The sequence below is a fragment of the Xenopus tropicalis genome, chromosome 3 (assembly GCF_000004195.4).
Source record: "Xenopus tropicalis strain Nigerian chromosome 3, UCB_Xtro_10.0, whole genome shotgun sequence".
Lineage (NCBI taxonomy): Eukaryota > Metazoa > Chordata > Amphibia > Anura > Pipidae > Xenopus > Xenopus tropicalis.
This window is the reverse complement of record NC_030679.2, coordinates 115,679,874-115,704,489: the sequence shown is the minus strand read 5'-3', so window position 1 is coordinate 115,704,489 and position 24,616 is coordinate 115,679,874. Positions and strand designations below refer to the sequence as shown.

The 24,616-nt window shown below is 41.3% G+C and overlaps 1 protein-coding gene across 2 annotated transcripts in view; it reads right to left on the bottom strand.

Moving 5' to 3' along the window:
* lrrk1 (leucine-rich repeat kinase 1) overlaps nucleotides 1-13,699 on the bottom strand; it is a 69,032-nt gene extending 55,333 nt beyond the window's left edge. For both annotated transcript variants that reach the window (XM_012959577.3, XM_012959578.3), the window contains exon 1: nucleotides 13,387-13,699. The gene's annotated coding sequence lies outside the window, so the exon portion shown is untranslated. The remainder of the gene's footprint in view (nucleotides 1-13,386) is intronic.
* Nucleotides 13,700-24,616: the final 10,917 nt, after the last annotated feature.

Genomic DNA, 24,616 nt, shown 5'->3' with positions numbered 1-24,616 from the left:
GTTATACAGAATTTGGGATTTAAGAGACAAAGTGATCAGGCCGAGGTCAAACCAAACGGGCAGCGAGGTACAAAGTCAGATTCCGGAACCGTAGTCAAAAAACAGGCAGAAGGTCAATACAGGCGGCAATCAGCAAGGTCAGGGTCAGGCAAGGGTCAAAACACGGATCAGAGTCAAAATAGCAGAAAATGAGGACCATGAGGTGAAACCGAAGTTGGGCACTGAAAACAAACACAAGCGCCTTTAAATATTTGAAATTCACGCCTTGCGCGATGACGTCATGCGGCGCGCCGGGTTTAAAAGGAAGCGCGCGTACTTCCGCGTTCCATAGCTCCAGGACGCGCGCATCGGCGCGCACGACGAAGTGGGTTAATGTTACCACTATAAAAAGTGGGTCTGGGTGCTCATGCCCCAGTCCTTCAGCAAACTGATTAACCCAAGAACAAATATGGAACAGGCTGGCACAACTTATTGGTCCAGGCAATTTCATATTTGGTAAATAAGTAGCTTTAAGACAGTCCCTACATTACATAAAGGCCCCTTATATCTTGAAAACCCCAGGCGCCAAGCATTCCAGAGAGTAGTTATCATACCACCATAATAATGACACTGCTGGTGGTATTGCAGGAAATATCTCTGTACTTGTTTATAATACTAAAATATTCAGGGAAAAGAACATGGCCCTGCTAGAATAGGGAACTGGAGAAATAAACAGAAATGAGAAATACTGGTTCTAGGGAATTTGGGGGAAATAACACTTTCATATACACATCATAAAAATAATTATCTTGAATCCTGGCCAAAGGGGAGTGTAAATCATAAGAGGGGACTATCCCAGCTAAGTACAGTTTTAACTATAGATGCAGCTTGGTAGAAAATACCAACCATTTATCAGTCAGGCCTACAGCTCTCTTTGGTCCAAAGGGTTCTAACACTGCACTAATGTGACCTAACATTAGGGGCCAGATTCACTAAAGTACGAATCCGAATCACGAAATCCGATCATTTTTGATGATCGCAAATGTCATGAAAATTCTTTCCGTTTGAATACGAAAATTACATACTTACGATCCAAAATTTTCATATTGAAACAATCATTTGCCATAGTCACAAATTTTTTGGAAACCTTCCATAGGACTCAATGGCACTCTGCAGCTCCAACCTGGCCCAAGGAAAGTCACGATACCGAAGCTTGAATGAATCCGAAACTTTCGTACTCGTTGTGACAAATTTGATTTTGTCGCACAAATTGTCGCAAAGTACGAAAAAGTCGCAAAAAATATGCACAGTTCTAAAACTTAGAACAAAATACAAATCTTTTGTATTCGGACTCAAATGTACTTTGATGAATGTGCCCCTAGAAGTTTGTTCACTAATCAATATCACCTTATTTGTTTACCAAACTAACTGAGGTTGTGATCATTCTAATGTAAGGGTCCTGTAGTGCCAAAATAAGGAAGTAGAAAATGTATTGTTAACCATATTATACCAGTGAAGTGTTTATAATGGAATGAATGATTCCACCATAATAAACAAATGTTTTAATACATATTTTATAGCTGGTAAAATCACATTCACAAGGTAAGCAAAAGACAGGCCTAACAAGACCTGAAAGTTATATAAAACATTCACAGTCTCATCAAAGATTCATATATTACATTATTTATATGCTAAATATAAGTCCAAAGTTGCAGCTCTCCCTCTACCCTCCTCAGTACAACATGGCATAGTGTTGAGGTTAAGTTAATGAAAAAGGAAACAGCTGCAAATGGATTCCTTTATTAAAGGGGGGTGATTCGCCTTTAGGTTAATTTTTAGAATGTTATAGAATTGCCTAGAATTTTTTATTGGTCTTCATTTTTTATAGTTTCTGAATTATTTGCCTTCATCTTCTGGCTCTTTCCAGTTTTCAAATGGGGGTCACTGACCCTGGCAGCAAAAAAATATGTTGCTCTGTGAAGCTACTATTTTATTGTAATTGTTATTTTTTTTTTTACTTATCTTTCCATTTATGCCCTCTCCTATTCATATTCCAGTGTCTTTCAAACCACTGATTGCTAGGTTAAATATGTTGAAATTCCAAACTGGAGAGCTGCTGAACAAAAAGCTAAATAATTCAAAAAACGCAAATAAAAAAATGATCAATTGCAAATAGCACTCTCTACATCATACTAAAAGTTAATTTAAAGGTGAATAACCCCTTTAATATCATTCTGTGCCTTTAATAAAGAAAAATATAGAGTGCAAAGCTTCAGTTTTTATTGATATTCGATTTGATTGTGTTTTTCAGACCTTAACCCATCCAACTAAACTGCTGTCTGGTTGCTATGGTAATTAAAGGAAAAGGAAAATTAAATCCACTTGGGGGTGCCATTTATTAAGGTCTGAGAGTAAGCCACAAATGAATCTATCATTTGACCAGCTGGTTATGGGCCATATAATGCACTAGAGGTTGCCACCATACTTTGAGCACTACATACCTAAATATCTGCAGAGCACATATTCAGAGTTTTGGAGGCAGGGAATTGGAATTCAGGTAAAACATGTATAACAATAAAACAAACATTAAAAGTTTCAAGTAATCTTAAATATATGTTAGCCCAGGTTTAGATTATTCTTCATCTTCCCAAATGCTATACTGGCCCTCTTTGCTCCAAACTATAATAATACAAACAGCAAATCCTGTTAGAATAGCTTTACAAACACTTGACATACTTTCAAGTACTAGTGCCTTTTAATGGTGCATGCAAAAAGAGTTTTATGTCTACATCCACTTGAAAGTCACTGAAGGTTTAAGTACTGAAATCGAAAATGGATCTTGAAGAACTCCACTTACAAGATCACTTGAAGATTTTTCAACATTTATATTTTATGGATTTCCTCCCTCACCTCCATGGATACATAGTGCAATGACAAAGTCTTGTTCAAATGAAAGCTGAAGAGAGATAAAAGAGTGGGAGCAATGTATCTAATGATCTTTTCGTGATCTTTATTTTATGTCTCCTGAGGGAGGATATGCTCTTCTTTGTATGAAATCCCCTCTAAACTAAGTGCCTAAAGGCTACACTGCAACATTTTTGGGAAAAACGTGTATTATTTACTGTAGAGGCGAGAAAACACCCCATGTAGGGTATTGTTGGTTTGCATTGCTTTCTTATGGATAAGTTGTGCAAATTGTCATGCAAATGCCAGGGCCAAAAAATGCCCAAAAACCTCTAAAACCCACAAAGCAAAGAAATATCTTTCAGATGTAGAAAGGACATCTGCCATTGACTTCTACATGATCTCAACAGGTTTTATGTGGCATAGTTTTGCATTGGATTTGTTGAGAAAAAAAATCAAATTTTTTTCATCCACAAAACTGTATTTTGGCACCAAAATCCTGAATTGTGAAAAAATGAAGATTAGTAAATGCCCTCCTTAGTTACAGACAGTAAAGCATCCTGCCCAGGACTAATACAGTTGCAATGCAAAGAATATCCAGAATTAAAACTGCTTATCCCTATACTTTTTTTAGAACCACCATTTTATTCAAACAAAATTGTATAAATGTAATCCAGCCAATTCTATCCCCATAAACAGGTTTCTATTACAAATTCTTTAAATGTATCTGATTATTTAAGATGCTGGCACAGTAGAAAGACATAATTGTGATTAAATATTACTGACAGCATGTTATTCTCCGAACCTTGAACAGCAATAAAGTGAAAACAGACACAATAAACTGTAGACCAGAGATTTTATTTTATTGTGAATCAAATGTGAAATACACAATATCAAATGGAAAAACTCAAGAAGAATGATCCTGCGCTCACAACATTATAAACCACATCAGTGGTGCCTGAAATGTTATGGAGCTCTAAATGCCAATACTGTGCCATTGGTATTTGTGGAATAAACTTGGTAAGCAGACTGGAATGGCAAAAGAACAATGACAAGTGAAGCTACAGCTCCTCTTCACTTTGTCATTTGCGTTGCATTATGCACAGGCCAACATCAAAATGATAATATCTGTGCCTGTGTAAAACCGCCATTTCGATTTTTTGATATTTTAGATTTTACAAATCTGTCTATACACCTTCAAGTAAAGTCAAGGGGGGGGGGGTAGATTAAACATTTGCAATCATCCCTTTGCAAGATAACTGCTGCTATGCTTTACACAGGAAACTGTTTTAGGAGGTATATGCAGCCATGTGTTGTACCCCTCTATGGGGAGGCCTTTGCAGCTATGTGTTGCAATCCAAACAGATACTATGTGATACAAAAGAATGGTACATTTGTCCCATTACAGTAAGCCACAGCCACATTTAGTGGTAAATGTTACATTTAGAAAAATAAAAGCTGATCACTGGTTAAAAGCCAAGTTTGCAAGATTACTACGAAACCTGAAATTGCCCTATTAGTTTACATCTTTTTCCATGCCTGATTCGGTGATTCCCCAGTAACTTATTCACTGAAAAAAGCAAATTCCTATCCTCACAACAATTAAGGAAACAGTTTAATACATGAGTTCTCCCTGACCGTGATACTTGCTGCCTGTCATGACCTTAGCCCAGTGATCCCCAACCAGTGGCTCCCCTTGGATGTTGCTCCCTGTGGCCTCAAAGCAGGTGCTTATTTTTGAATTTCTGGTAAGGAGGATAGTTTTGGTTGCATAAAAACCAGGTATACTCCCAAACAGAGCCTTCTGTAGGCTACCAGTCCACATAGGGGCTATTAAACAGCCAATTATAGCTCTTATTGGCACCTCAAGGAAACTTTTTCATGCTTATGTTGTTCCCCAACACTTTTTCCATTGAAATGTGGCTCATGAGTATAAAAGGTTGTTCTCAGCCAGAACTGCAGCAGAAATTTCAGGGCCCCAAAAAGGCATCGGTGAATACCGGGACTGGTTGGGTATTCTCTACTTTATGTAAGAGTCAGACTCCTGTCAATTGTCTAACTACCCGGTTCCTACCGAACGTTACAGTTATATTTTTAAGCTGATTTAGTTCCCTCCTTAAAACCATTCTAAGCTGGAACTGTTTTTATCATATATCCCTTTATCATATCATCCCTTCAAGTCAAATACCATTCAGATTATGAGCATTTGCTCACCTAGTACAGTGCCTTTTTATTACACAATTTACCTGGTCATACTGCATTCCATCTGTCCTTGTAAGATATAATCAAATATAATAAAATGTTAGTTGCTACAAGAAGAAACTGAAGGTCATTTTTTACAAGGTGTGCTCTTCACTTTTACCTATTGCTAATGTAATAATTTTCCTCAGCTGGAATATAGTCGTAGCGTAAGTAACTAGTACACAAAGCAGCTTGGTAAGCATGGCCTATACTGATGCCACATCAACTGGCCAATCAAGTTAGTAATTGCAGGGCTACTTGTGTGGGGAGACTTGGTCTTCCGCCAGTCAACTTATGCATTGTACATGTCTATAACATATTTCCCTTTCTTTCAAGGAGACTAGCAGTGTTGCACTGACACTCTAAAGCATACTCTCCTCTTTATACTATAGCAGTTAAATCACCCAGAATGCTGGGAAATAAAATGATGGATAGCCAGTAATAACTTACTAACTGAGCCTTAGACTTGGGACAGACAACCTTTGGCACCAGAGTTGTTTCAAAAATGTGTATTTCTAACATATCCACACTTGTTGTGCTGCTGGAGGAACTCTTGAACTAACTATTTAGGAAAGAACCTTTATTAAGTATTCCACAATATTTAGGCTTTATTTGCAAACCGAGAAAGCCAAAGTGCTTCCTTTAGAGCAGGGATCCCCAACCTTTTTTACCCATGAGCCACAGTCAAATGTAAACAGAGTTGGGGGGCAATACAAGCATGAAAATGTACCTGTGGTACCAAATAAGGGCCATGAGTGGCTATTTGCATGTGGAAAGAAAGCCAACAGGGTTTACTTGCTTCCAAGCCAGTAATTAAAAAATAAGCACCTGCTTTGAGGCCACTGGGGGCAATATCCAAGGGGTTGGTAAGCAACAAGTTTTTGTGCCCAAAATGTTTACATGCACATTTTTGGGTGAAGAAGTGTTCACACCAGCACTAAAGCATGGCTCCCACTGCAGTCAATGGAAGCCACAGAATATTGCCAGCAAGGTTCTTTGCTGGAAGGAAAACCATGTACAACATTATGCTAAAAGGGGGATGGGTATGGGAAATGGAAATCTAGGTAGGTACCGATGGAGTCACTGATATCTTAACATGATTCTGTTATCTTGAAGCTTCGCCTAGGATATCACACTGGGATAACTCTGGCTAAATTTGTTTGTGGTTTCAAAGGCCTTATGGTTATAAAAAATGTTATTGGATATAAAACATTTCCAAACAGTTTTTATAAAGTCAGAGCTGCACTGTGTTGGAAGAAATGTTTTTGCAGTTGTTTAAAGTATGAGCAACCTAGGCCCTCCAGTTTACAGTAAAATGTGGGGATGTAGTTCAGCACCTGGATGTCAACAGGTTGTACACCTCTATCCAAAAGCAGACTGAAAAAGGCAGATGATATATGAACCAAAGCTGACAGACTATCCAGTCTTTATGTTCCTTATCTTATTTTTAGTTTAAACAAAAATAAGCATTAGTATGACATGAGCCATTTGGCAAATGGCATTCATTTATTTCTTGTGATTTTCGAAATAGTTAACTTTTTGTTCAGCAGCTCTTCAGTTTCTAATTTCAGCATCTATGGTTGCTAGGGTTCATCCTAGCAACCAGAAAGTGCTTTCTATAAAAGCCTAGAAGAAGAATTTGCAAGGGTCCAAATTAAAAAATAAGTCACCTCAGTCGCCTCTCAAAGTAATAATTTTTTAACTGCCATTGTCTGTGAAACCTATTTGAATGCTGGGAAGAGGCCTAAGAACAAAGCAAATAATTTAAAAACTATAAAAAAATTTTTAAATTAAGTTAAATTGAGAGGTTGCTTAAAATAGACTGCCATACAGAGAAAGGCAATTGCCGGTATGCTAGTTTGCTTCTTCCCTGTATGGAGTTCTATGGATTTGGCTTGGAAGCAGCCTTGGAATTGAATGCACCATATAGAATAATGTAAATGGTGTGCCAAAGAATTCATTATTGTTGCTAAGAATAAGACATTCTATAGAATATTAAAAGATAACTTAAAGGTTAAGTTGAAATACTACTTTAAGATAAAATGGCACCCTGTCCTGGGCAGGGCCCCTAGTAACTTATACTCCTTTGGATTTTCAAGGTTACTGTTTTCCTTAGCTGTAGTCAAGGCTATATAATATAAATGTAAAACGATAATATACATGCTCTGCTATTTTCCATCTCTATTTACATTTATTTTCCATCTCTGCTCAGGCCTAACAGAATAACTGCAGCACACCCTACAACTGACTCAAGTTCCCCTTTCACATCATGGTTTCAGTGTTGAGAATAACCATTTCGGAAGTATAGCAAGAAGTATAACATGCATCGCTCAGCATGTCTACTGGGCTTCTGTCTAAACAGCCAGTATTGTAATTACATTTTTATTGATACTCAATGAAAAATGTGGAGGCAGCAACTATTTAACCTTTTTTCCTTAATTGGCTTCCTGATAACAAGCAAAAATCCTTACATTTACATGTCAGGAAACTGAAACTAGAACATGCACTGCATGTTCTAGTTTCTAATATCTATTTTAATATCTATTTATTGATGCTTTCTACAACAAATTATGAGGCATACTATTTTTGGTTCATGGTTTTTAAAATGATTTAGTTTTTTCTGTAACAATAAAACAGAACCTTTTACTAGATTGCAACAAGATATAATTAATCCTTATTCAAGGCAAAACAATCTTGTTGGGCTTAATTCATTTTTAAAATTATTTTTTTAGTAAACATAAGTAAACATAACGTCACAGAAATATCCTTTATCCAAACCCCCCCCAGGTCCCAAGCATTCTGGATAAGGCCGACGTCACACCAGGTTACTAGTAGCAGCTACTTTTCAAGGCTACTAAACTCCAGAAAATCCCTTGCCATAGAAAATACTGAAAATTGCCTCTGCTAAAGCACACATAGAGACAATGATCATAAATGATCAGCATTGTCTTTTTTGGTAGCCACGAAAAGTAGCTGCTACTAGTTGCTCCATGTGTCTTCACCCTAACAGGTTCCATACCTGTACTAAAAATGCAGGCCACCTCAACCCAACATGAGTACAAGTGAGGTACAGTAAGCAAGGTGGGGGGGTTGGGTAAGCGCAGGGTTGTAGCAAAAACAAATCCATGATCGCCCATGGGCATTCGCTTTGCTAGCAAATATAAAATATTAAGCATTGCCTCTGCCAAAGACTTTGTAAAGCATGCCCGACATTCATGCACCTCTAGGACTAAAGCCAAGTGCATAATATTAATTAGTTGAACAGATTGCCAAGCATGGAACTGCTCATTTAACCAAACAAAAAACTATCTGTAATATAATACCTGGGTTTTGCTTGTATTAATAGGTAAACCTTTTTCAACTTAAAATACTGTGATGCCACACTTTTTGATGTGTGAAATGATTTTAAGATGTTTGTTATGGGAAGTCAATACATGCCCATCCTGCATGCTGCTCTCAGACTGTTAATATAATGTTGTTGGTTATTTTGTCATTCAGGCAAGTTTGAAAATTTCAGATTGGGTTAAAACAAATAATATACGCAACATGCACAGCCAGTCTGCTGATCCACCTTTCCTACAAACGATCATATTTCCAAAATAGCAATCCTTCATGTTAATAATTCATCATTCTATATACAGAACAATTGGTTTAATGACATTTTGTCAGTTATAAGATATCTATAAATGTGTTGCCACGTTAGGTAAAGTGCAGGATGGTTGGGTGAAAGATATTAGCTTGGCCCTTTATAAACACACATATATTTGACATATGCTTGTATATAAAATTATTAAGAAAACAAAATTACCCAATTATACCGTTATCTAATGAAAATGGTATTATGGGAATGGATAATACTCTTTCCAAGAGTTTTCTCTTGCTTCTATAACTGATGGTTTATTGGTCCCATATTCAAGCCCAAACCCCATCAAAAGCCCTAATGTCTTTCTAAAATTTCTAATACAAGGGTAGACATTTAATCATGATTCACCCAGTCTCAGCTAAAATGATACCCTCCCCAAGTAAGGGAATATCTCTTATGGTTTGTTCCGATCTTGACCAAGGAAGATAACAAAGTTGACCCTCCGTGTGATCAAAATATTGACCCTACACGTTTTTTTTTTCAATACAGGTATGGGACCCCTTATCCGGAAACCCGTTATCCAGAAAGCTAAGAATTACAGAAAGCCCGTCTCCCATAGACTCCATTTTAATCAAATAATTTAGAATTTTAAAACTGATTTCCTTTTTCTCTGTAGTTATAAAACAGTACCTTGTAATTGATCCCAACTAAGATATAAATAATCCTTATTGGATGCAAAACAATCCTATTGGGTTTAATTAATGTTTTATTGATTTTTTAGTAGAAGGTATGGAGATCCAAATTATGGAAAGACCCCTTATCCGGAAAACCCTTGGTCCCGAACATTCTGGATAACAGATCCTATACCTGTATCTTCAACAGAAAAAATTTGGAGATATACGTAGTGGACAAGAGGCATGTAAAGGTACAGGTCATAAATAAAAGGAAATAAAAAATTTAACATTTTTTTGGGTCACAAGCACCATTTAAAATACACAATAGTAGCCAGAAATCTTAGGTCGGCATTGGGTTTTAAAAGTAAAAGAGACACCCCTCACATAAACTGGTTCCAACTTGCCTCTATTTCAACCTCCAAAGACAGCTGTGGAGTCTGCCCTCTCCCCTGCAACATGTGGAGATAAATCTACTAGCTTATTACAAACAGAAAGTGAAATCTCAGATCAGCATTTGGTTTTAAAATATAAGAGACACTCCCCACAAACTGGATCCAACTTGCCTTCATTTCAACCTCCAAATGTAGCTGTGCAGTCTGCCCTCTTCCCTGCACCATGTGGTTTATCGATTCTAAAAGAAGAGTTTCTATTCTAGCTGCCTGGGCCAGTAAAAGGTTTCTGTTCACCTGAGATAAATCTGCTAGTGTATTTTAATAGCAGAATAGTGCTCTTCTTCCCTGCATAACTAAAATAAATGGATCAGTATTGTCACCAGATGCTTTTAGCGGGTGCTCTGTTCAGCCTTTTCGCTCAGTTGGCTGCAGGGGTTCCCAGACCCCTTATACTGCTTGTTTCTATGTTGTTGAGAGCCTTATAGGAATAGTAACATCAAAAAATGAAAGTGTATCAAAGTAATTAAAAGGAAAAGTAACACTAAATTTTTTAAGTAAAAAAAATCTATTCTACCCTGCTCCAATAATTGCAAAAACTTTGCATCCGGTCATTTCAAATACGGCGATCTTTCCTCTGCACAATCCACTATGCGACAATCCACATCTCCTCCTAGCCTTCCTTCTGTACAGGCAAACAATTTACTTCCGGTTTTGGAGTCAGGCAAGGAGGAGACATCAATCGCCGCATATTGGATTGTGCAGAGGGAAGATCGCCGTATTTGAAATGACCGGATGCAAAGTTTTACAAGGTATTTTCTAATAAAGCATTCAGAATAATAAACACTGTGAAGGATAGGGCAATTATTGGAGCAGGGTAGAATAGATTTTTTTACTTAAAAAAATGTTGTATTACTTTTCCTTTAATATATTATGTACTATCGCCCTGCACTTGTAAAAGTTGTGTCTGCTTCATAAACACTACACTATTTTATATAAACAAAGCTGCTGTGTAGCCATGGGGGCAGCAATTCAAACTAAAAAAAGTTAAAAAGGCACAGGTTACATAGCAGATAACAGATAATCTGTTGTGTAACTTGTTCCTTTTCTCCTTTTTTCCAGCTTGAATGGCAGCCCCTACATCTACACAGCAGCTTATTTATATAAACTATAGTAGTGTTTCTGAAGCAAACACACAACTTATACCAGCGCAGGGCAACAGTACATTATATTGTAATTACTTTAAAACATTTTCATTTTTTGCTGCTATTGTTCCTTTAAGAAAGCTAGAAAGGCATTTTGTAAGGTAGACACTGGGGAGTCATTTCAAGCAGTATTTCTGACATATACCTTGAGGACATGCTTACAGTAGAGCGCAGGATTTCCACAAAGAAGGCATTGACAGACAAGTGATTGAGTAAGTCTGTTGGCCTGTTAAATGCTCCCGATACACCAGGAAAAATTACACTGGCATGAAAGGTGCCGGCACAAACCAATTCCACCCATACAATAAATACATAAACCTGTGGCAATCAACCCTCCGCACTACTAGAATTACTGAAGAGAACATAAACCACTAAAGGAGCAACAGTATCTTAAGTCTACAGTCTATTCCAGACCCACCTGTGGCCCTAAACCTATATCCCTGAAGGTGTTTGCCAAGCAGTGCATTCTACCTCACAATATTCATTTCTTAACTTGTTCCATTCTTCTTTGTAGCTCTGCACTGAGGGAAACATCATCTGTCAATAGCTGCCACCTGGCCAGTCTTTTGACCAGTAAAAATGATGCTTTATGCCAGAGTTATTAAGATTAAAAATATAGGAAGGTCAGTATATTTTTTACCAGATAAGATGGCAACCCTACTTCTATTGCAACCTATACATACCCATTGTGTACAGCTGTGCAATAAGCAATACGTTTGGGCATTCCCACTTCCATTTTGTTAAGGGAACCAGTGCAATCCACTGGAAAGCAGGCAAAATGCCTGTTTTAAAAAGGTGAGGAGAGAAACATAATTTCCATTTGTTAATGGAACAACAAATGGAACAAATGTTTAACCTATGCAAAGCAGAGGTGGTATCATTTAACCTACAGTCACTCTGCTGCCAGCCCTAGCTGCCACCTGCGCTAGTTACATCTTTTACATACCTCCCAACATTTGAAAAATGAAAAGAGGGACAAAAAGATTTGGCGCGCGCAGGGTGGGGCACATTTTTTGACCACGCCCACTTTTGTGGCCACGTCTCAATTACCACACCCCATTTTTTTAAAAAATACTCCTTTTATATAGATGAAATGGCGGGATCCGACGCAAATGTGCTATACCCTCATACTGTACTGCCTAAGGAAAACAATATAGCAACTCCTACATATAAAATACAAATATAGAGAGAAGGCAGTCAGTTATAAGTGAGTTATAACTATGTATAAGCTTTGCCACCCATACACAGTAGCCCCCCCATACACAGTAACCCCCCAATACACAGTAATGCCCCCATACACAATAGCCCCCTATACACAGTAGCCCCCATGCACAGTATCCCCCCAATACACAGTATCCCCCTAATACACAGAGCCTCCATACATGCTGCTGCTGCTGCTTCTTCTTCTGCAGCGGCTCCTCTCTATATGTGGCTCCTTGTCGGTGGAGCCAGGCCCTTTTATAAGGTTGCGCCCACGCAATACACACGGGCGCAACATTATAAAAGGGCCTGGCTCCACCGACAAGGAGCCGCATATAGAGAGGAGCCACTGAAGAAGAGGAATGCCTGACTACAGCCAGCGCATCCCGCTGTCAGGGATAGTTCTATTACGGAAATGCGGGACATTCATGGAACTATCCGGGACAGCAGGATGCGCTACCAAAACCGGGACTGTCCTGCGGAAAGCGGGCCAGTTGGGCGGTATGATTTCTAGCCATGTTAACAAGGCCTAAGGTTCCCAGACTTATAAGGGCCCCTTTTAAATGTCTGCTATATTTTATGAATGAGCGATACTTCCCCTGCATGCTGTGCTCTGCCAGAGATTCTCAGGAGTGAGAGATATATGTTAGGGGTGGGAAGGTGAAACTGCCCAGCACACAAATAAAAGCAGCAGCCTCTTCTGCCTGATAAAAGACAGAGCCCCCTCAGCCCCTGACCCGGTGAGCAGGAGAGCAATGCAGCCAAAGCCAATAGTTAACCCTTGCCTGTCACAAATGCTCCTCCCAGGACAATTAAACATCAAGGTAAACCTGTGAGCTTGAGTGTAGCAGGGGAGATTGAATAGTTAAGGGGGCGGGGCTTTATTCCCCGGAGCAGAGCAGGCACAGCAATCAATTAAATGGCAAACCTGAAAAGCGGGACATCTAACAGTGAATCAGGGACAGCGGGAAGTGCCATAAATATCGGGACTGTCCCGCTGAAAGCGGGACGGTTGGGAGGTATGCTTTTATATAATAATAATAATAATAATATAGGCGAGGAAAAAGGCTGAGATTACAAGTTTGCAGTTCGTGTATGCCTACACCAAAGCGCACCAATAAGAAGCACCTCGGAAGTTTATTGCCACCACCATGTTCCCCACTGCCGTGCGGGCTGCAGCCTGTTCCCGCCCTTTGGGCCAGGTCACTCACCGGTGGCGCTTCCAGCCCTGTTGGTCAGGATGCAAAGTTCCAAAGCAGCGCCTGTTGCTTTCTTTATTAAAGTTCTGTCCTCATTGTCTGTCTGCCAGTCTGCCTCGACTTCCTCAATCCTGTATAGGGGTGGGGATAGAAAGAGGCAAGACTTCCCTATGCAAAGCTGCGGAGAGGGGCCGGCGGCTGACGGAGGGAGCTAAGAATGAATTCGGTCTCTGGTGGGGAGATAGGGGCAGGGAGAAGCAATGGAGGGATGTGCTTATGTGAGACAGGAACGTTACAGGAAACTCTGTGACAAAACCTTTGCCATTAATCTATGGAGAGACAGAAAACACATTTGGTAGGTAATACATAGTCCGGCCGGGCCGTGCCGGGTGTGACGCGCTTCCACTGCTTTCAGCGGGACAGTCCCGATATTTATGGCACTTCCCGCTGTCCAGGATTCACTGTTAGATGTCCCACTTTTCAGGTTTGCCATTTAATTGATTGCTGTGCCTGCTCTGCTCCGGGGAATAAAGCCCCGCCCCCTTAACTCCTCAATCTCCCCTGCTACACTCAAGCTCACAGGTTTACCTTGATGTTTAATTGTCCTGGGAGGAGCATTTGTGACAAGGCAAGGGTTAACTATTGGCTTTGGCTGCATTCCTCTCCTGCTCACCGGGTCAGGGGCTGAGGGGGCTCTGTCTTTTATCAGGCAGAAGAGGCTGCTGCCTTTATTTGTGTGCTGGGCAGTTTCACCTTCCCACCCCTAACATATGTAACACTTGTTTGGCTTATATATGGCAAAACCCAGGCTAGTGATTGGTATAGAGCATGTGTTACATGCGACCTTAATACACAGGAGTGGGCCTCCGCTAGTTGGGAGTTATATAATGGAGCTGAGGGTGTTGTTGAACTACAACTAGCTGAAGTAGTGTGGTGCAATAGATATTAATGGACGCCAGAGGATTCTTTATGGTAAACTATAATACAGATTTATTGAACAAGGCACATACAGATGTAATAGTGCACACAGGGTATTAAACTCACAGACACAGCAGATATAGATTGGGTCACAGTGATAAACAGCATTTGTGACCTGTAGGAACAGTATAGCCCAACATGGAGAGGTGCAGAGAAATAGCTGAGAGCCCAGGATGGATGCCCTTTACTGGAACGGATCCCCTTCCAGCCAACTATGGTTCAGGGTAAGGTACTGCCTGAATCCTGCGTCTTAACTCTGGTCCCTACAGCAAGGCATACAGAGCCTGGGTTAGACTAAACCCTTACAGTCTCCTTTGATGGGGCTAGTGCTGCCCTTACTAAATAAGCTGACTATGCTCACCACTCCTAGAGGGTGCTATTATATATAACTGACTGTGCTGGCTTGTTCTCATTCACGGGGCCCTGTCCCCGACTTTTCACTAGGGTATGAGGTCCCCTAGGGTACAAAATGGCTTCTGGGCCCATGTCCGGTCCAGGCTCAGTTGGGGCTCTGCCTAGGACACAGCATGCAGCCAAAAGAGGAAGCCACTCCCTCCTGCCAGACACTATATCAGCCTGTAGGGGGAGGGGTCAACCTGGCTAAACCTATTAAAGGAACAGTAACACCAAAAAATGAAAGTGTATAAAACTAACTAAAATATAATGTGCTGCTGCCCTGCACTGGTAAAAGTTGTGTGTTTACTTCATAAAGTCTACTATAATTTATATAAATAAGCTGCTGTGTAGCCATGGGGGGGAAAAGGCACAGGCACATAGCAGATAACAGATAAAACACTATTGTATTCTACAGAACTTATCTGTTATCTGCAATGTAACCTGTGCCTTTTTTCCTTTTTTCCAGCTTGAATGGCTGCCCCCGGGGCTACACAGCAGCTTATTATATAAATTATAGTAGTGTTACTGTAGCAAACACACCAATTTTACCAGTGCAGGGCAACAGTGCATTATATTTTTATTACTTTAAAGCTCTTTTATTTTTTGGTGTTACTGTTCCTTTAAGGAAAGTGTTTCAACTGCAACCTGAGTATAGAGGGCTCTGCCCAATAACAGTACAGATGTGAAGAGATAGGGAAGTAAAGCCATAGGGAACTTAACCCTATGGGTCCCTACATTCACCCGGGGGAAAAATCCATTCCAACCCGGCAATGGTAAATAACAATAAGTACACTTTCAAGCATTACAGTATTGCATTGATTTAGTGCAAAAATACAATACCCGTACATCCATTTCTGATACCCTCTCCTGAGGAGTATCCGGTACAATGGATAGCTGTAAAATGAAAATGGTAAGGCACAGAAAATATTAACTGTTTCGTTACTAGTTACGTTTCTGTAAACCATATACAATACATGAGTGTTACTATGGATCACTCAGGCACTTACTTATAGAGTTCCTTGAAATACCTTCTGGCTCTGCAACAGGGATATAACAGGCACACTATTTAGAGAAACCTTGAGTCACCTTCCTGACCACTAACAGGGGTGCTCAGGCACACACTTACACATGGGAACGATCCTGCCTTCATTCAGGTGTCCCCAGGCACATGCTTGGCTGTAAAGAATTGTTAGTGGGCACAAGTTTAACTGTGACACATTCCCACCCATCAACTTTATTAAGTCTATGCCTTCCCACCCTAACCCAGTGTTCATGACTACCCTTCATGCACTCCGTAGCTGTGGATAAGGCAATGGGTCCTACCCTTAGGTAGGTTGAAGTAGAAGTTGTAGTGAGGTGGGGCGCAGCAGTCTTTGTTTGTACACCCAACTATATACAAGTCAACTTTACAGTCTCTCCTTAGGGTAGAGAGTTCCAAACAGAAGAACAAGCCCACACTGTGGGTAACTGAAGAAAAAGGGTCACATCCTTAGTCTCAAACTAGTGGGAGTCCAACGGGTATGTGCCCAAATATGGTGGGTGTTGCCCTTACCTTTTTTAGGGAAAACAGACCCACCTCCCACCCGGGGGAAAATCCCATCAGGTATGGGAACCAACCGGCATGGGGTTTTTCAATGGAGGCTACGGTCAAACTCGGCTTTTGTGGCTGCATAAGAAATATAATAAGCCGGATGTGGCTTGTCGGTCTTCTCTCCTCCAGGACGATCCATCCACAATGAGAAATCCCGGTCCTCCTGGTACTTGCCACAGGACCTGACACGATGCTTGAGTATGGTTTGGCCAAACCACCACTCACGGGCAATGTTAGCCAGATATTCTGCATCCTGGTTCCTCCTGGTGGTGTTTTGATGTAGGAGGCCTCCTGGAATCAGGCCTTCCCGATGGATCAACTCTCCATAGAGCCACTCATCTAAAAGTCTATCCACCTCGTTGTAAACCCACTCTGGGGCATAGGGCATGTAGAAGCCCCACAGCTGATACACTCTTTCATTAATGAGCAGCTGCACCCTGGACACTGCTCTGTGTTTCTTAGGGTCTGCCCTTCCCTGGGCAACCCAGCAGGACGTGTCCTTGCTGACCGCATGGGGAGGTGGTGGAGTTGTAGGCCAACCTGGGAGATCACTGGATGATTCCACTTGTGGTCTGGGTGGCTCAAAACATCTGTGCCCCTCTGGAAGGGAGCTTTTGGGGAGTGAGCCAAAGTCCATGGCGGCCCAATTAGGGTTAAACCGCCTTCTTGGTACCTGCGCACTCAAAAATATGCCACTCCCTGTGGATGGCGAGGATGCACACAGATCCAGATCCTCAGAACTGTTGTAAGGAGACAAGAGAAAATTTCCGGAAGACTCCGTAAGCGATGAGGATTCAGACCTAACCGGGTCTGTTCTGGGGGCTGGTGTAGCAGGTCGTGGTGGGCTGGTGGTAGTTGATGTATCCCCCTTTTGTTTTGATGGGGACTCTACCCTCACTGTGGGCCCAACCCAAAAAGTGTTGTTGCAGCCAGGGCATCTGGCTTGCACATCTCCTAAGGCTTGCTCAAATTCTTCATTGCAGCAGCCACTGTAAGGAACCAACCAGGTCTCCCCTTCTTCCCCACTCTTTTGACCAAATGTTCCCAGCCATACGTATCGATGCTGGGGTGTGGCACACTGCACAGAAATTGCTCTGTTTGTGGCCTCTAGCTTAACCTGTTGCTTGTCTGCAGCGTCGGCCATTTTAGGATAATATTGGACAGAGTTCATAGAATAAGTCACTCCGCAGCCGCAGCAATGAATTCTAGGCTCCCTTATTAGCTGGTCCCAGCACGCTATGGCGGCCCTTAGGCGGCCCTGAGGATCAATTATTAGCTGCTGGGTTTAAATCAGTCTCTGGCAGACTAAAGGTGAGGTTTATCCCGCAGCCGCGGGGTACTCACAGTTAGGGAAGTGTCCGTGAGGTTTATCCCAGGCCCGTTCGGGTCCCTGGTACCATACGGTTTTCCGATTTAGCGCCGTACAATCCCTACCGCAGCCGCAGGTAAGGTAGGCAGTGTAGATGGGGAATCCCCCTTGTGCAGACAGCCCAGGCTGCAGCCGCTGGTCCCAGTTCCGCAGGTAGAGGCAGGACTACTGGGTGAGCAATAGATAGCTTCCTGAGTGCTTTTAAGTGGTCGCAGCCGCGTACCGCTTCAACAAGACAGGAGCTCTAATATGGCGCGTCTGTTAGCTTCACAGGCGAGGCACAATATGGCCACCGTGACGTCAGCTCCGGACCCCACCCCGTGAAATCTCGTAAACAGCTTAGCTTCACGCGGGATTTCAGAGAAAAGTGCGCCAAAGTTTAGCAGCAAGTTGATGGACAGTTCCAACAGCCAACAGTCCCCTCAAGGTAATGGCTCCGGATTAAATAAATCAAATATAATGATCCAAAAAGCACGTTGGGCGCCAAATGTAACACTTGTTTGGCTTATATATGGCAAAACCCAGGCTAGTGATTGGTATAGAGCATGTGTTACATGCAACCTTAATACACAGGAGTGGGCCTCCGCTAGTTGGGAATTATATAATGGAGCTGAGGGTGTTGTTGTACTACAACTATCTGAAGTAGTGTGGTGCAATAGATATTAATGGACGCCAGAGGATTCTTTATGGTAAACTATAATACAGATTTATTGAACAAGGCACATACAGATGTAATAGTGCACACAGGGTATTAAACTCACAGACACAGCAGATATAGATTGGGTCACAGTGATAAACAGCATTTGTGACCTGTAGGAACAGTATAGCCCAACATGGAGAGGTGCAGAGAAATAGCTGAGAGCCCAGGATGGATGCCCTTTACTGGAACGGATCCCCTCCAGCCAACTATGGTTCAGGGTGAGGTACTGCCTGAATCCTGCGTCTTAACTCTGGTCCCTACAGCAAGGCATACAGAGCCTGGGTTAGACTAAACCCTTACAGTCTCCTTTGATGGGGCTAGTGCTGCCCTTACTAAATAAGCTGTCTATGCTCACCACTCCTAGAGGGTGCTAATACATATGACTGACTGTGCTGGCTTGTTCTCATTCACGGGGCCCTGTCCCCGACTTTTCACTAGGGTATGAGGTCCCCTAGGGTACAAAATGGCTTCTGGGCCCATGTCCGGTCCAGGCTCAGTTGGGGCTCTGCCTAGGACACAGCATGCAGCCAAAAGAGGAAGCCACTCCCTCCTGCCAGACACTATATCAGCCTGTAGGGGGAGGGGTCAACCTGGCTAAACCTATTAAGGAAAGTGTTTCAACTGCAACCTGAGTGTAGAGGGCTCTGCCCAATAACAGTACAGATGTGAAGAGATAGGGAAGTAAAGCCATAGGGAACTTAACCCTATGGGTCCCTACAAATATATCTCTCACTCCTGAGAATCTCTGGCAGAGCACAGCATGCAGGGGAAGTATCGCTCATTCATAAAATATAGCAGACACTTAAAAGGGGCCCTTATAAGTCTGGGAACCTTAGGCCTTGTTAAGATGGCTAGAAATCATACCGCCCAACTGGCCCGCTTTCCGCAGGACAGTCCCGATTTTGGTAGCGCATCCTGCTGTCCCGGATAGTTCCATGAATGTCCCGCATTTCCGTAATAGAACTATCCCTGACAGCGGGATGCGCTGGCTGTAGTCAGGCATTCCTCTTCTTCAGTGGCTCCTCTCTATATGCGGCTCCTTGTCGGTGGAGCCAGGCCCTTTTATAATGTTGCGCCCGTGCATATTGCGCGGGCGCAACCTTATAAAAGGGCCTGGCTCCACCGACAAGGAGCCACATATAGAGAGGAGCCGCTGCAGAAGAAGAAGCAGCAGCAGCAGCATGTATGGAGGCTCTGTGTATTAGGGGGATACTGTGTATTGGGGGGATACTGTGCATGGGGGCTACTGTGTATAGGGGGCTATTGTGTATGGGGGCATTACTGTGTATTGGGGGGATACTGTGTATGGGGGGCACCTGTGTATGGGGGGGGCTACTGTGTATGGGTGGCAAAGCTGATACATCGTTATAACTCACTTATAACTGACTGCCTTCTCTCTATATTTGTATTTTATATGTAGGAGTTGCTATATTGTTTTCCTTAGGCAGTACAGTATGAGGGTATAGCACATTTGCGTCTGATCCCGCCATTTCATCTATATAAAAGGAGTATTTTTTTAAAAAATGGGGTGTGGTAATTGAGACGTGGCCACAAAAGTGGGCGTGGTCAAAAAAATTGCCCCCCCTGCGCGCGCCAAATCTTTTTGTCCCTCTTTTCATTTTTCAAATGTTGGGAGGTATGCTAGGGGATTCCAAATGCAAAGACGCACGCAACTTTTCATCCAGCAAATTTGATGCTGATCCACCAATGGCAAAAGATCCAACTTTCACGTTTATATGTTAGGTGGCGCAAAAGCAGCCATTATATTAATTTTAGCAAACCTCCCAATACTTGAAAAATGTATAATAGGACAAAAAGAAAAGTAGTACAATTTTTTTTGACCACGCCCGTTTTTTGACCACATCCGATAAATACCACTCCCATTTTACAACATTTGGCAGGTTATTTAAAGTATAATAAAAGTGTTATTACAGCTTTGCCAATGAGGGTGAAATTGCCCTTTAAGCTGCAAGTCTCAGTTCCCCCAAGAGACCTGTTTAGTTTATTAGTTACAATTGTATCTCAGTGCAGGTGTTGGGCTGTTTGGTTTTAAAGCCTACTAATTTAATTAAGTTTGAAAAACATTGTATCTTTTTAGCATTCAGTGCATGAGATCAAAGGGAAATAAGGGGCTTTTTAGTATGAATCTGGGACTGTTGGCTGAGCTGGTAAAATCGTGACTGTCCCGCAAAATCAGGACAGTTGGGAGTTATGGAGTACCTCTCTGTGGGCCAGTGCCTAACTGCGGCAGCCATATTGTGCTAGAAAGCTGTCATGTACGGCACCAGTTTTGCCCCATGTAGTAAATATAGCCTGCCAGAACTTCAGGAAGTGGAGAAGTTGTCCTTTACCAAATGACTAGCTATAATTTTTGGCTCTGCTTAAAGCATGCTGGGTTAGCAGTAAACCAAGTAAAAAGATCAATTACTTACTATTTACTAAATTAGAAAATTGTATGCTTTTGGAGTGTGTTAGGAAAGCCACACCAGCACCTGGACAACATATAAACTCCTTGTAGATAGTGCCTGCTATTTTTAAGTACCCAGAGGTACAAACAGCCCCCAACAGGCCCAATAAATATTAGCTGTCTATGGCACTTTCAGCAGCCCCTCTGGTATTTGCCAGAACCCACAGGATGACTGTCCAGGCCTGGTGCCTGCCACCAGACCCGACCCTTGCCGGCGTGCCCTCTCCCGAACGCTCCTCTCCTGACACGTCAAATTTATGCGCTTGGGGGAGGACGTCGGGTGGGGGCCCTGCGAGGGTAGTTAGGGGGGCCCCTGGGGTGGGTTAGAGGCTTTGTTTATTCAAGTACTGGTTTCCTGTGAAAATAATGTGATTTTTAGCTGCATTATTTGTCATTTGATAAGTTTGCTTCCTTAAGCACCAGAAAGGGATTAAACAATTCTCACTTGCTCTAAAAGTCTGCACAGCTCCTTTAGCAGCCTAGGGCCTGGAAAAAAAAAATAATAATAATAATGTATATATATATAGTGAGATAAGTGATGCTATGCCCAAGGTATTGTTCAAAGTTTGAAGGGAAATCGACCATCTGCATCTGTCAATGCCATCCATCCAAGATGATCTGTTAACTGCACCAAAGTCAGTCTTCTAGTGCTTTTTTCCCTGTGTAGATCCTAGACAAAAAACAAAAGTTAGTGCTGCCTATCGACTGTCAAGGGCATGTGCCTTTATTTGCTCTAACTCACAGGAGGACATCTTTAAAAGGGTAGGTCACCTTTAAATTAACTTTTAATATGATGCAGACATTGATATTCTGAGACAATTGCAATTAGTCTTCATGTTTTATTTTTCATGTTTCATGTTATTTAGCTTTTTGTTTAGCGGCTCTCCATGTGGTATTTTAGCAGCTATCTCGTTGCTAGGGTCTTATTCACCATAGCAACCTGGCAGTGGTTTAAACAAGAGATTGGAATATGAATAGTAGAGGGCCTGTACAGAAATATAAGTAATAAAATGTAACAATAAATAATAATAAAATTGCAGCCTTACGGAGCAATAATTTTTGGCTGCCAGGGGTCAGTGACTCCTATTTGAAAGCTGGAAAGAGGCAAAAGAGAGACAAATAATTCATAAACTATAAAAAAATAAATAATGAAAATCAATTGCAAAGTTGCTGGGAATAGGACATTCTGTAACATACTAAAAGTTAACTTAAAGGGGAACCACCCTTTTAATCATTGTGAATAAGCATACGGGGCCTCATTACTAATAAGCATAGTGGAAACTGCAAAAAAGTGGTCCGATTGCCATCTTGGAGTCAGGAAGGAGTTTTTTCCTCCTCTGCGGCAAATTAGAGAGGCTTCAGATGCGTTTTTTTTTGCCTTCCTCTGGATCAACTAGCAGTTAGGCAGGTTATATATAGGCATTATGGTTGAACCCGATGGACATGTGTCTTTTTTCAACCTAACTTACTATGTTACTATGTAAAATGTTTAACTGTAATATTATGGATTGAGGTTTAAAGTGTTGTTAAAATGAGATATACTATTTATTATTTTGTATGCTCACAAAGAAATTATATAACATCTATTCACCTGGTTTTAATGTTTAGTGTTTTTAAAAAGCTCACGTAGCCTACTAAGGGTTAAGCTTATGGGTGGGTCTGAATCCATATAGCAGAGGGGTGAAATCTAGGCCTCTGATTAAATGAATAATGCACAAAATGCGTCAGAGTGTGGCCTGATACTCTTTTATCTTTTAAACATGTGTGAGATGAAAATACAGCATTGAATTGTAACTTATGAATTGCTGTCTGCCTGATTAAACTTCAGGATTTTGCTGGGCTAGTTGCCCGTAGCATAGGGACAAATTAGTAGGAGAGAACTTTTATGTTTATGGGATATGACTAAAAGGATAAAAAAAAATCTTAATAAACAGCTAAAACTGCATCAAGCAAAGTGACAAAGTAGCCTATTTACATAGGTGCTAAATTGCACCAGTGCAGTTACTAAATAACAATTAATTTTGAGCAATTTATCACACATTGTAAAAAGTAAAACCAAAATACCCATCAGCATTCACAGATTTATAATGATTTTGCTAAAGCCTTGGATGCTTGGAGGCAAGTTTTGGTTGCATAAAAACCAGGTGTATTGCTAAACATCTCTTGTAGGCTGCCAATTGACTTAGGGGCTACCAAATAGCTGATCACAGCCCATATTTGGCTCCCCTGGGTTTTTTATGTGCATGTTGCTCCCCAACTTTTTTTACAATTGAATGTGGCTCACAGGTGAAAAGGTTTGGGGACCCCTAGCTAAGAGGTTGGCTCAAACATGCAGGCATACATTAAGTTAAGAAGAACAGAACAGAGGTTCCATCAGAGCTGCACAAAGGGTTCTTTACAGTAAGTACTGTTGTATTGTATTGCAAATTCATTAGATAGTTTTCAAGCAGGTTTGGATGTCTTTGTTATATAGATTGTAAACTGCTCTTGTGTCTTTGACTCTTATCTTATTACAATTGTATCTTTTATTTATTTGTGCTTATTGTAATACTTTGTATTTATCTATTTTAATACCCCCTGTTTATATTAATGTATTCTACTGTACAGCGCTGTGTACATAAGTAGCGCTTTATAAATAAAGATATACATACATACAAAGTGAGAAAATACCACATAATTGAAATTAATTCTAGTAGAAAGTTGATCCAGTACTGAACCAAATGCCCTTTTGGGAGCCAAGAAAGAAGTTGGAAAGAATGCAGATGAGAGTTTTTTTGCCTTTCTCTGAATTAGCAGATAGGCAGGTTTCTCTTATGCCAGGGATCTATGAATACGTGTGCAGTCACACGAAACATGTTAGGTTTTTATCTTTAATAAAGCTTTTTTGAAATTTTATCCGCTGTCCTATCCGGAGTCCGACGATTGCATGCTGTTTTGTGCTGGCTATTAAGTTGAATCTCCCCATGCTGCGGGTCTGGGGCATGGCACCCGGGCCACCAAAAGGAAGCGGTGAGTGAACATCCTGCATTTTTAATTTACATATGAGCATATACTCCCCAGAATGAAGAGAAAAAAGTGATAAGCGAAAGGTTCGGGGCATAAGCACCCGAAACCTACTATTTAACTGGGTGAGCGTGAGCGCTAATTGAAATATAAATCAGTTTTTCATCTGTAGTGCGAAGGACTGTGAGCCCCCAAATAAACAAATAGTACAGGGACTTGTGCCACGGATCCCCAAACTTTTTTACTCGTGAGTCACAGTCAAATGTAAAAAGACTTGGAGAGCAACACAAGCATCATAAAAGTTCATGCCAAATAAGGGCTAAGATTGGCTATTAGGCAGCCTCTATGCACACTATCAGCTTACAGGAGGCTTTATTTGGTAACAAATCTTGTTTTTATTCAACCAAAACTTGCCACCAAGTCAGAAATTCAAAAATAACTACCTGGTTTGGGGGCACTGAGAGCAACATCCAAGGGGTTGGTGAGCAACATGTTGCCCCCGAGCCACTGGTTGGGGATCACTGTCTTAGGCAAACAGCTTGGATGTGTTCAACTTCATCTATTATAGTACTATGTTATAGTAATGCAGTAGATATAACCCTAGTTATATATTTGGGAGTAACAGTCAGCACTGGAGCATATGAGGAGTCATTTAGGGACAGATTTAACAAAACTTGAATTTACATTATATAGATATATTTTTTTTTTAAACCACATACAAACACTTTTCCATGAATG